We start from the raw sequence: 11,363 nt of genomic DNA on the forward strand, positions 1-11,363 counted from the left end.
GAACGCTGGGTACTCGCACCACAACATAATGAAAGCCATCAGAGCTCCAACTTCATGTGGCTTTCACGGACCCACAGCGTCTGCTTGCTTTGTTTTGGAATTTTTCCTCTGCCCCATGCGAGTCCCTGCTTCAAGAGAAATATGCAAAGGAGTCACTCTGGGTTTACAGAGCAGGAACAGCAAGAACATCTGAGCTGAACAGTTCCAGGTGCTTGTTAAAACAGGTTTAGCCAAATGAGAGAGGAGAAAGGTCCGTGAGGGTTATCCTGCAGAGAATAGACAGTCTGATATGCCACTGCCTTGCATTTTGTGCAGTCATTCATTTCCATATGTGCAAACTGGGAGCAAGACTCTGCTGCATGGTAATTCCTTGGCTAGTTATAATGGGGACTACTCCATATCACTGTAAATGAACATACAGATAAAAAAAAAGCACCAAAAAACCACAACATAATATAGGGCCTCACTCAGCCTTTTCTTCCAAGGAAAAGTACAGCTTCTGCACAATGATATGCATTAAGGCTTTTTGTCAAGGATATGCAGATTTTTCTCACCCACTAACTGTTGTCTCCTTAATACTTAAAACCCAACAGTAAATGAGACTGCTGTATTCCTCTTCACTAGAAATTGGTCTGAACTGGACCAATGAGTGGAGTGATGAGTTAAAGACGACACAAAAGTGTAGACATGTTCTAAGACAGACACACACAAAAAAAAACCAACCCTGCAATGAGAGTTCTTCAGAAGATGCAAAGAGGAAAGAACGGCGTTTTTTATGTCTTGGTGAAGTACGGGAGGGACGTGCTATCTGAGCCCTCTAAGTAGAAATGTGTACAAGCAGAAAAAACAGAGCTGGAGTGAGGTCACGTCTTCGTCAGCGCTACTCAGGAAGCCTGACTTCGCTCTGCGGGACCCCAACAGCAATGTTCTAGACGGCAGCCCTGGGCCTGAATGACAAACACTCCAACAGACAGAGGATAAGGAGAAGGAAGTGACTATACAACAGAGAACTATTATTCAGCCTTATTACAGTGTAGTTGCTCAGTGTGGTTGATGTGGATTTGCCTAGGCGTAGAAAATATGCAGCAAACATTGACTGTACTGGAGACTGATAGACCTCAACATGTGATTGTAAAGAACCGCTTATTATCAAGCAAGACTTTTCTGCTGCATACCAAAGAACACAATTCTTGGCACAACACAATTTAATATTTTTATCGGTGACCTGGAAATAGACATAAGATCATAAAAAAAAAAAAAAAAGGGAGGCAGTCTAAGCTTTAAAATGGGCTGGGCACTGACATGAAGAATTTAGTGTCCTGAAGACTAAAATACTGAGCAGAGCAGTATATCTGGAAACAAAGACTGTAAGCCATGACCTTAGAAGAAGAACATTCTCTCCAGAGAAGCAGGGACTCTGCAAAAGCAAAGGGAGAAGCTGCTGCTGTTAATCAGCTAATGTGAGCTCCTGAGTTATGGCAAGTCAAGTTGTACGTGTATTTTATAGTCCTGAGCAGCACTGCTTTGTCCAGCTGCAATATCCACAGCTTAGAGAGAATTTTGATAAATTGAAGGAGGCTAAGACAAGGACCCTGAGAATGACTGAAATACTGAAAAATAGGTCTTTGCATAGGCAAAATGACTTTATTGTGTTTTAGCTTCCCAAAGAAAATATTAGAGTGACATGGTTATTATCTATAATTTTACTGACTAGGAAAAAGAAGTAGCAGATTCCTCAGACTAGCAGGCAAAAGTTTAACAAGGTGTGATGGCTTGGCACTGTGGCTAAATGAATTCAGATTAGAAGTCGGATGCAACTTTCTAACTGTTAAGGCATAACAGTTAGTTACAAGTTTAGAAGGAACATAAGCATAGAATCATAGAATCATAGCATGGTTTAGGTTGGAAGGGTCCTTGAAGATCATCTAGTTCCAACCCCCCTGCCATGGGCAGAGACACCTCCCACTACACCAGGTTGCTCAAAGCCCCATCCAACCTGGCCTTGAACACTTCCAGGGACAGGACCTCCACAACTTCCCTGGGCAACTTGTTCCAGTGGTTAACCACCCTCATAGTGAAAAATTTCATCCTAATATCTAATCTAAATCTACCTTCTTCCAGTTTGAAGCCATTACCCCTCATGCCATTACTACATGCCCTTGTAAAAAGTCCCACTCCAGCTTTCTCCAGCTTTTCTCCAGCACTGGAACACCTTAGCAAAGCCTGTAATTTCTTCCCTGGTGTTCTGGTTTGAGGTAAAACAGAACCAATTTTGGTCAGTAACTTCGTTTCTTAGCTGGGCCTCTCTAACAACTAAAATTAACAGCATATTGTGCAGACAATGGTCACTCTCTCAGAGTGATAAGACCTATGTTTATAGTTGATGCCCAGACATGGTATCCAGACAGGCTCTTGCTTATACTTACTGCTATAACAACCAAGGCCAAACAACTTTGTTATTTGCCCCATTGGAGGGTCGGAAGTGGAAAAGCACAGTGGGGTCCCACCTGCAAGGAGGAGCAGAGAGGACATGTGACCCAAAACTGACCAAGGGTATTCCATCCTGTCTGCCTCATGCTCAGTATAAAGGCTGAGGGATCAAAGGGTCAGCGCTCTTCCTGCAATGGCCGATGTCTGAGGAGGACTCTGTTCGTCTGCCTGCGATCCCGATCCTGAATGCAGACCCGGAATCCAGTTCCCGTCCATCACTGAGTCCAGCCTGGGACTGCCCCAGTGCCAGCCAGTGTTGTGATTGTAATCTCGGGAGCTTGATACGGTTTTGTATATATTTCTTTTTTTATTATTATTTTATTATTAATATTTCATTAAAGTAGTTTAGTTCCTTCTAAACTCGTAAATCTCTTTTTTCTCCTCTGCCCCTCTCTTTGAAGAGGGGTAGAGGAGAGCATCTGTTGGTCCTATCTGGGGTCCCCCAGGTCCCCAGTAGCCAATTTGGCCTAAACCACGACACCTGGAAATATCAAAATCTTGGTTTTAATAAGTTAAGTGGGTAAAATGAATATTTTGGGTGTGAACACATAGCCCTTCTCAAGCCCTAATGTACATTGACTCCAAACTTTATGTGCACACTCCTGCACGTTCTGCCGGAGGCTCAGGTTTGAGAGCTTCTTAGCCACAGCAGGGGAAAAGGCTCAAGCACAAACTACCCCTTAATGTCCTTTGCCTTTCCCCTGCCTTGAGCATAAGTCAGAGACCAAAGAAGAAGGTGGCAAGGCTGAAAACCGACTGTTTTACATCTGCCAAACACATCCTTCCTCTCACAAGGACAATCAGAACCTTGTGGTAGACCAGGTGATTGCACTGGTCAGTTTTCCAGGATTAAAAGGGTGGGTTTTTGTTGGGAAGGGTCATGGGTGTGACATTGTTTTGTTATGTTTTCTTTTAAAACATGTCACCATATGGTTTCCGTGTTTTGATGTAGTGAACTCCTGCTCTGTGCAAAGGAGAATGGTTTTCCTACACAGGGGATGGGTGAGTTTTTATGAACCATGGAAAGTCATGCTGTTCGTTGGCAAGGGCTTGAGTACACACATTTTTCAGTTCATATTGGAGAATATAAAACCCAGTAAACATCAGGGAGGAAAGAAGGTTGCCTGGTGTGGTTATGATCTGGACCATGACATGCACATTTCAAAATGTCCTCTTGGGAGAAAAAAAATCTGAAAATATTACAGACAAGGGAACAGAGAAGCTGGAGGGTTCTGAGAGACAGTAGGTAATTTGGGAAACAGCCTCGAGGCTATGATGAAATCTCTGTAACTCAGACTACACAGGAGAGCAAAAGTTTGGGTTGATTTAGAGGTTTCTTGTCCTGTTCTCCTAGCACCTCAAAAGGCAGCTGCCTCTATGGGTGCATGTTTTGTATACTACTTTGTAAATCTATTCTGGGTCACAAGAGATAGGAATGACATTTTGTAGCATGATGTATAATGGAGGTAGTGGTGGTGTCTAGTGGACCCGCTCTGGCTTTTTTCCTGCCTGAGATCATCATAGATGGATTTTGAAAGGACCAGTTGTTCAGATAAACATAAGATCAAGACATTCTCTGCTCTGTCCATATGTTACGTCCGCTAGGCACTTCATTTGTTTTTGCCTTGCACATTTCTTTGCAACATGGCTGCTGAAGATTTTCAAGACTCATATTTGATGATATTCTGGATGTCCAGTAAAGAGGGAAATAATTTCCTGTGGTACATTGCAGTATCATGTAATAGAGCTCCAGGGAGATTTATCCATTCCTTTTAAACACAACCCCTCCCGGAACAATGGTGAAAATGGAGTCATGATACTTAGAGATTTCCACCATTTAACTTCCTGAAATGGAAACCATAATGAAATACCATGCACGCTACAGTACCGTATGGTCAGGAAAACTAGACAAAGTCTTCCATTGTACCAGTCTAGTTGTTACGGGAGAGGATCTGCCCACTTTGGTGTAACAGGATGTACTGCATATTTTGTAGTTTTGCCCAGTGCTCCAATCCCTGTGGGCTAAACCTTTTCAACAACAGCAATAAAAGAAGAAAAAGACTGAGGCCCTTCTCTTATACCACTTTTATTTTAGGGGAATATTAAATACAAAGAGTTTCACTCTTGGTGGAAGTTGTCCAACTGACTCCAGGATACTGTGTAATCGTTAGGAACTGGAAAAACTCAAACTGCCTGTCTGTAGTGACTTGGATAAGACCTGCTGGGTGCATTCCAGAAATGAATATTGCAGCTGTGATGAGACTTATGTTTGGTCTCTTCTTTCAGGGTGAATTGTGCCCTTATGCCCAAGGCCAGCATAAGCCTTATGCACCATTTGAGACCCATTTAAGCCCTTAAAATAAGACTAACATAGCATTAAAATGTTACATGGACCTCCTGGCCCTTTTGACAGAAGTGCCTGCATTACAAGGCACGCGCTAATCATTAAAGACAGTAAAATATATTCAGAAAACTACCTCCCTGTCTGACATATGCGTTCTCTTATCATTTCTTCATAGAGCATCCTAGCCTGCAAAAGTGTCTAAAACATTTGCATCTTAAGAGGTATATTGTGTAGCCTTCAGCTGACACTGCAGCCTGTTTGTGTCCTTCTGATGTTCCTCAACAGCAGTAGCAGGACTGTCCACTCTAGGAAGTAGTGCAGCTGGATAGGAGGAGATCTGGACAGAAGAACAGTTGGTGCTAAGGTCGCAATATCCACTCAGTATGCCTTTAGATGGTTTTATTTGGTCTACTTCTAGTCTAGTCCTGTGCCTTGTATGCCCATGGGACTATGTATTCTGGTTTATCTTCATCCCAAAGGAAACCCGTTTGTGTGGTCCATGACCGCTACCTGGTGCAAACCAAAGCACAGTAAGTGGAGATGATAGGGAGAGTCACTCCAACAACACATCTATGATCCTACCCTAGATGCACCCTGTAAGCACCTACATGCCTTCTTACACAACACACAAGAAAGAAGTACTCACAAAATGCTCCTACTTGCATATTAATGTTACAGAAGTACCTGTGAGGACAGTAAGCTGCAGGCTCTCCACGGTTCCCTTTCATGGCAAAGATTTCTCTTTTGAGTGAGAACAAGCCAAAGAAAGCTTTGTGCCAGGCAGTGGTGCCACCTGACAATGCTCCCCCCGCAGCTCCTGCCTCAGAGGACCCACAAATTTCTCTCTCACCAAGTTTCAGGGCAACCAGGATTCAGATGGAAAAATCTGTGCACACGGCAACCAGAACTTGATACCTTAAGTGGTGCAGCGTGTGTATTAATGCCAGGTGAGATCTGGCAAGGGAATGTTTGTTTTAAATTTTTCTTTAATCGCTCTTACAGTTTTAACTTTGAAGTCTAGGGAAGTACATTTTCTGGTTTATGCCTCAGATGACATGGAAAAAGATATTCCACCTACAGTACTGGAATATCATTTATAGATGTGTAAATTCATAAAGCTATGCCTCTAACAGTTTGCCCACATGGAACTATCCCAATTTGCATCAACTGAAAACTTGACCTGAAAAAAAATAAAAGAAGAACATTTGAGGCATTTGTTATTATATTTGCCCCAGTATTTCAGATCTAGCTATTTCAGAATATATGCAAGAACATATATCCAGCCTATGTGCAAAACAGAACAAACGAGATTTGGGTAGAAGTGAGGGGAGGCTATTTGCCTGCTAAATTAGTATAGAATTAGGTTTTTTTTAGACATGTCTCATTAAAAATATTAAGGCACACAGCTGGCTGAAAGTGTAGATTCACAAATGGAGCTGGGAGGACAGGGAGAAGCTGAACATACAAATCTTTGGAAAAATATTTAAAGAAAAAATGATAAAAAGCAGTAAGGTTTGGAGGGGTACAAGAATACTTGGATTTATTCAAGTTCTGTTTTTCTACTACAGATGTTCTGCTAACTAGAGCAGAGATGTTCAGAGACCACATATTGGCTGTAAAATTCTAGGACTGAGATTAATTAAATGTCTGCTGCTCCTCATACAAACTAGACTCCAGAGTTTTTCAGGCCTTCTTGTCTTCTGAAAGAACAGCTGTAGAATACATCATGTGCATATCTTGCACTCTTAAAATGTATTTTTATAACAAGTGTCATTTTTTTATAAGGAAAGTTTAACATCTTACCCTTCCTCTGATTATCTTGCTGCTGTTCAGAAAAAAAGAAAAAAAAAAGGATAAGGGTCTGTTACTTACTATACTAACATCTGATACTTCCTACAGAGCACTGCCTCCACCCAACACATGTTTTTAAACAAAATTTGTAGTAGGTTCAATGGTCACAGTTATTCACTTATGTTACGGTTTATGTGAGTTCATTTCTTGCATCAGTTGTAGGAAGGTGAGGACCTCATTCCGGTCTATTCTCTAGGTCAATACCCAGGAAATATAATTTGTCATTTGCACCTCCTTTTCCTTCTGACTGGACAATGTCATTGCTTCTTTTGATCAGTAAACTCTCCGGTCCTCTGGATCCAGCTATGCAGGCAAGAGGTATACTTTTATTATGCGCTATATTTTTATATATGATTAATCTTGCAGAAATCTCTTTTCCTCCTCCATAAGTGGATACCCTAACAATTTGATTTCTAGCCAGGCCTCAGACAGTTTCCTATTTTCATTTGATATGGTACCCACAAATTCACAATATTCTTGTGCTGTTACACTAAAACAATACAGCTATTTAAACAGTGCCCAACCCAGCTTTAACACTATACCCCTTATGGCTGCCTCCCTAACCCTTATAGAAAAAATGAAGCTGATGTCAAATGTAAAATTTTCAGCCTGCTGGAACTGTTATATACTTGATACATTACTTACACATGCCACTTATAAAAACATAAACCCCAAGCCAAAGGCGTCTCCTTTGCTCCCACATGGCTGTAGTTGAAGAAGATGTCATTGACCATAAAGAAGCAAGTAAAATATTTTGCCTTAAAGCTACAGTGCTTAACAGCAAAAAGACATTTCTTACCAAATATAACTGGTTTAAGTTCATGATTGTAGCGTAACTGAAGACATTTTTATTCTAACACTGGCCAATTGCAGCAACTACATCTGGTGGTCATATGCAGTGGTGGCTTGTGAGGGGCACAAAGGTAGAACCTGACGAATGACATCCAGGAACTCGTGCACTGAGGAACAACAGCCTGTATCTTCATTGTGAAACTACTCTTTAATCATTTGTGTTCCCTGAGGTAGACATTACTTGACCTGTAAATAAATAATTTAGGGCCTATGAAAACCTTGCACTGGACTCCTGAGAAACGCCAGCCGTGTGTAGAGGAAATGTCAGCTGTGGAAATGAGAGAATGTGCAGCCCACAGCAAGCTTCCCGCTACTGCCTTTGCCACATGCAATATGAGAAAGATGAAGAAGTTAGCTCAGCCTCCAGAAGTGCTCAGCTCCCCACGCATCTGGTAAGACTGGCGGGAAGGACACACCAGTAATGGTGATGTTGGCTTATTTATCAACCACAAACCTATTTCAGTATCAACAAGCATGTTAGAGTCAGTCAAAACAACTGCCAGGAGGTCTCCATCTGAATGGCTTTTCATAGCATGTAAGCCACGTAAAGACACAGACTCCAAATAAGGGACCATGTTGACTATGCCGCTGTCCTAGGGTGGGGGTCAAAGGCTGTATAACTTCTTCCAAATGCCAGTATACCTTGTTCTTTCCAGAACACTAACCAAAAATATTCATCTTCAAGACTTCTTTGCAAAATTACTTATAATGAGTATTTTATTTAATAATGAGTACTTTAGAAATAAATGTCTTCAGTGGTTTTAATGCATCACCATAGGAAAGCTTTAAAACGAATAGATTTGAACATTATAATCATGATGTTTGGATTGTTAAAACTGCTGACAAGACCAATAAACCGTGGTGGATTTGAGAGGCAGCAAAGTATCGCTGATAGATTTCTGGGGGATAAAGGTGCGAGCAGCCTCCTGTTGCAGGCAAGCTTGATCTTGCTGATATGCATATTAAAAATGTCTCATGAAGTTACCAGAGGCTTTCAGTTCTCAGAAGGAACAAAGCTGTCCCATGTTAAAAAGCATGTTGCTACAGGTAGATTCTTGGATAGGAACTTACCCAAACCTGAGTCCAGTTCCCAGATATAGGCGTGTGTTGACCACAAGTTTATCAAATATTCTTTGTTTGATATCACTTTAGAATATGCTGAGCAGGCAATTTGATCGTATCTTCCTATAATTCTGGAGCAAAAACTAGTCAATGGTGAAAAACAGGTGGTGTTGTGTAGGACATCTCTGCTAGACCTTGACTTGGAGCTGCAGGCAGACAACAGGACTAATTTGTTGACACCTTAGATTCACGGTTTTCTACCCCTAGTAAAGTGACTGAGAATTCAAAAAGAGGTGATGCAGAATGGGACCCTTCTATAAGACAGTTTGAAGGACATGTGGATAAAATGATTAGCACCTTTCTTGGTATCTCCATGTCTCTCAAGCTATTCCTTCACATGAGCGTTTATAATGCTTAGAGCAACATTTCCTATGTGGCTAAAATACTATATTATCAGGAAGCCCCAGCTACCGTGGCTGTTACTCAAAGGATCCTAAAGGGTTTCATGGATAAACCCAAGGGGTGAAATACAACCTTAATGAAAGTAGCTTGCAGCTCCCAGAGACTCAAGAGGACTGCCTCTTCTTACATCAGGATTGAATTTGGCCCAAAGTGTACAGAACTTGCATTGTGCCTTAAAGCTACTTGAGGATTTGTGGCTCTGTATCACTCGGTTGGGAAAGGTCAGCTTTGAGATTTCTAGTCAGAACTGTTTGACAAGGATTTAGTGTCATCCACAACTTGGGACATGCTAACAGGCTTTCTTGTTTAAAGGCAACGCCATAACTGTAAAAAGAGGTTAAGAGGGCAAAACCGAGAGGAAAAAGAAGTCGATTCATTTAAGTGATTTATCCTTACACTTCAAGACTCCCAGACCAGAAGCAGGTTCCCCCTGTGGTATGAGGCATGACTGACCTATCTTTCCATTATTGCACTGCTGAGTTAGAACAGTTCTGAAATGTAAATAGGAAAGACTTCATAATCTGTGGGGTAATCTGCATGGACTAATTTGTACCTTCCCGGAAAGCCTAGTTCCTTGCTCAGTGAAATACGGCATTGTGGAGGCTTAGCCAACTTTTCCTGTCATTTGGGAAATCAAAGAAAACACAACAGACGAGCAGCGAGACGCACCATTTAATTACCGCTAACCCTTCTAAGCATTCCTGGTTTTCCTAGGCTGGACAGTTGGAATTACGCTGTAGCATGGGAGAACATTACACTGGCCTCGTGTGTACCATATGCCTTTTCATTGACAAACTAACACTTTTTTAATGAGAGTTTCTGAGGTTGTTATCCAAACTACATTCCTTATCCCAGATCTCATCTGTAGCACCTCTCCCAGAGGTATCTGGGAGTTTGGACCCAGGCATATATGCGAATCCAGGGCTTGATCAGGTCCCAGTGCGGTCAATAAAACTATTGTTGGTGCTGAACAGATATCTACTAAAGTAAAAGTCATCCAAGAAAAAGTGGGAGGCAAATTACAGGTTCTTTTTTAAATCAAAATATGCCGCCTTCTTTTCTCTCCCTCCCTTTCAATTTTTTTCAGCTGTCTTAACTTTATAACTCGTTTAAAGTAACTGAGAAAATGTTTAAATTTTAAAATGTTGAATAGTCCTGGACCAATGCCCAAAAAATGTCATGTGATCTTCCTGATATATAACTCTTAATTTTGGAACTTACTGACTCCAGTCAAGAATTTCTGGTGATGATAAAATACTGAAATGTAGAAAAAGAAATACCGGGAGGTTGAAAAATGAACTTGTATTCGCAGGTAGGTATCACCATTTCCGGAAAAATGGAAAGAGAAGAAAGCACACCTGCAAAACTTTGGTGCGTTAAATATTTCATAGGCATAACCTCAGGGTTATGTTAATGTAATCATTTACATGGGAATATGAATTTTTGAAACATTTGTGGCATTAGTTAACCTGTTCTTTACAGAAGCGTTCGGCTCTCGAAGCAGCCTCTGGAAGGTACAGAGGCAGGTGCTGCTCTGCCATTCTCTGCGCATCCCATGGTCCTGATCCCGCAAAGTATTACAGATGTGCACATCACTCCCTTGCAGACAGAGTGGTCGGGCCAAGGTGCTCTTCGGAAGCTAGGATGAGTTTGGAAAGCTGCATCCCCTTTGGAGTCGTGCAGCTAGAGAGCACCTGTTCCTGGCACCCGTCTGGAGACGCAGAGAGGGAACAGGAGGTAATAAGCACTTTAGCCTCCCCTATGTCTGTGCTTGATGGCGCAAGAGAAGGCACCCGGTGATGCTGGGTCGCGTATGCCTGCGGGAGGGAAGCCAGCACAGTCACACTCCTCCGGGGTCCCGCTCCTCGCCCCTTCCCGGAGCCCAGGCTGCCTTCCAGCCCTTCATCTCGGCAGAGAGCGAGCTCTTTACCCATCTCCTCTCACTCTCCGGGCAGCGTTAAAGGTGGAAAGGGCAGATGAAAAAGTAAATGCAGCCATCTGCCCTTTGCGGTGTCCCTGTCGGAGCGCGATGCCGAGGAAGGAAGACGAGGGGATGTGTGTGTGTGTCAGCCAGCGGGGGGATGATCTAAGTATCTGAAGTCATTCAAAAGGTCAAACCAAGCATTAACTCTTCCCCGCCCTCTCTCCTCCTCGGGGGCTCGGGGGAAATCACAGTCCGCCCAAACTAGATGACAGCTTGCCGGCACTTAATGACAGGCTGGGTGCAGGGGAGCCGCGGCCGCCCAGACAAAGGGAGGAAGTTTGGTGCTGCCGCTGACCCCAGAAAGGGGCAGGGGACAAG

The sequence above is a fragment of the Charadrius vociferus genome, unplaced genomic scaffold, assembly GCF_000708025.1.
Source record: "Charadrius vociferus isolate BGI_N301 unplaced genomic scaffold, ASM70802v2 scaffold201, whole genome shotgun sequence".
Classification (NCBI taxonomy): domain Eukaryota; kingdom Metazoa; phylum Chordata; class Aves; order Charadriiformes; family Charadriidae; genus Charadrius; species Charadrius vociferus.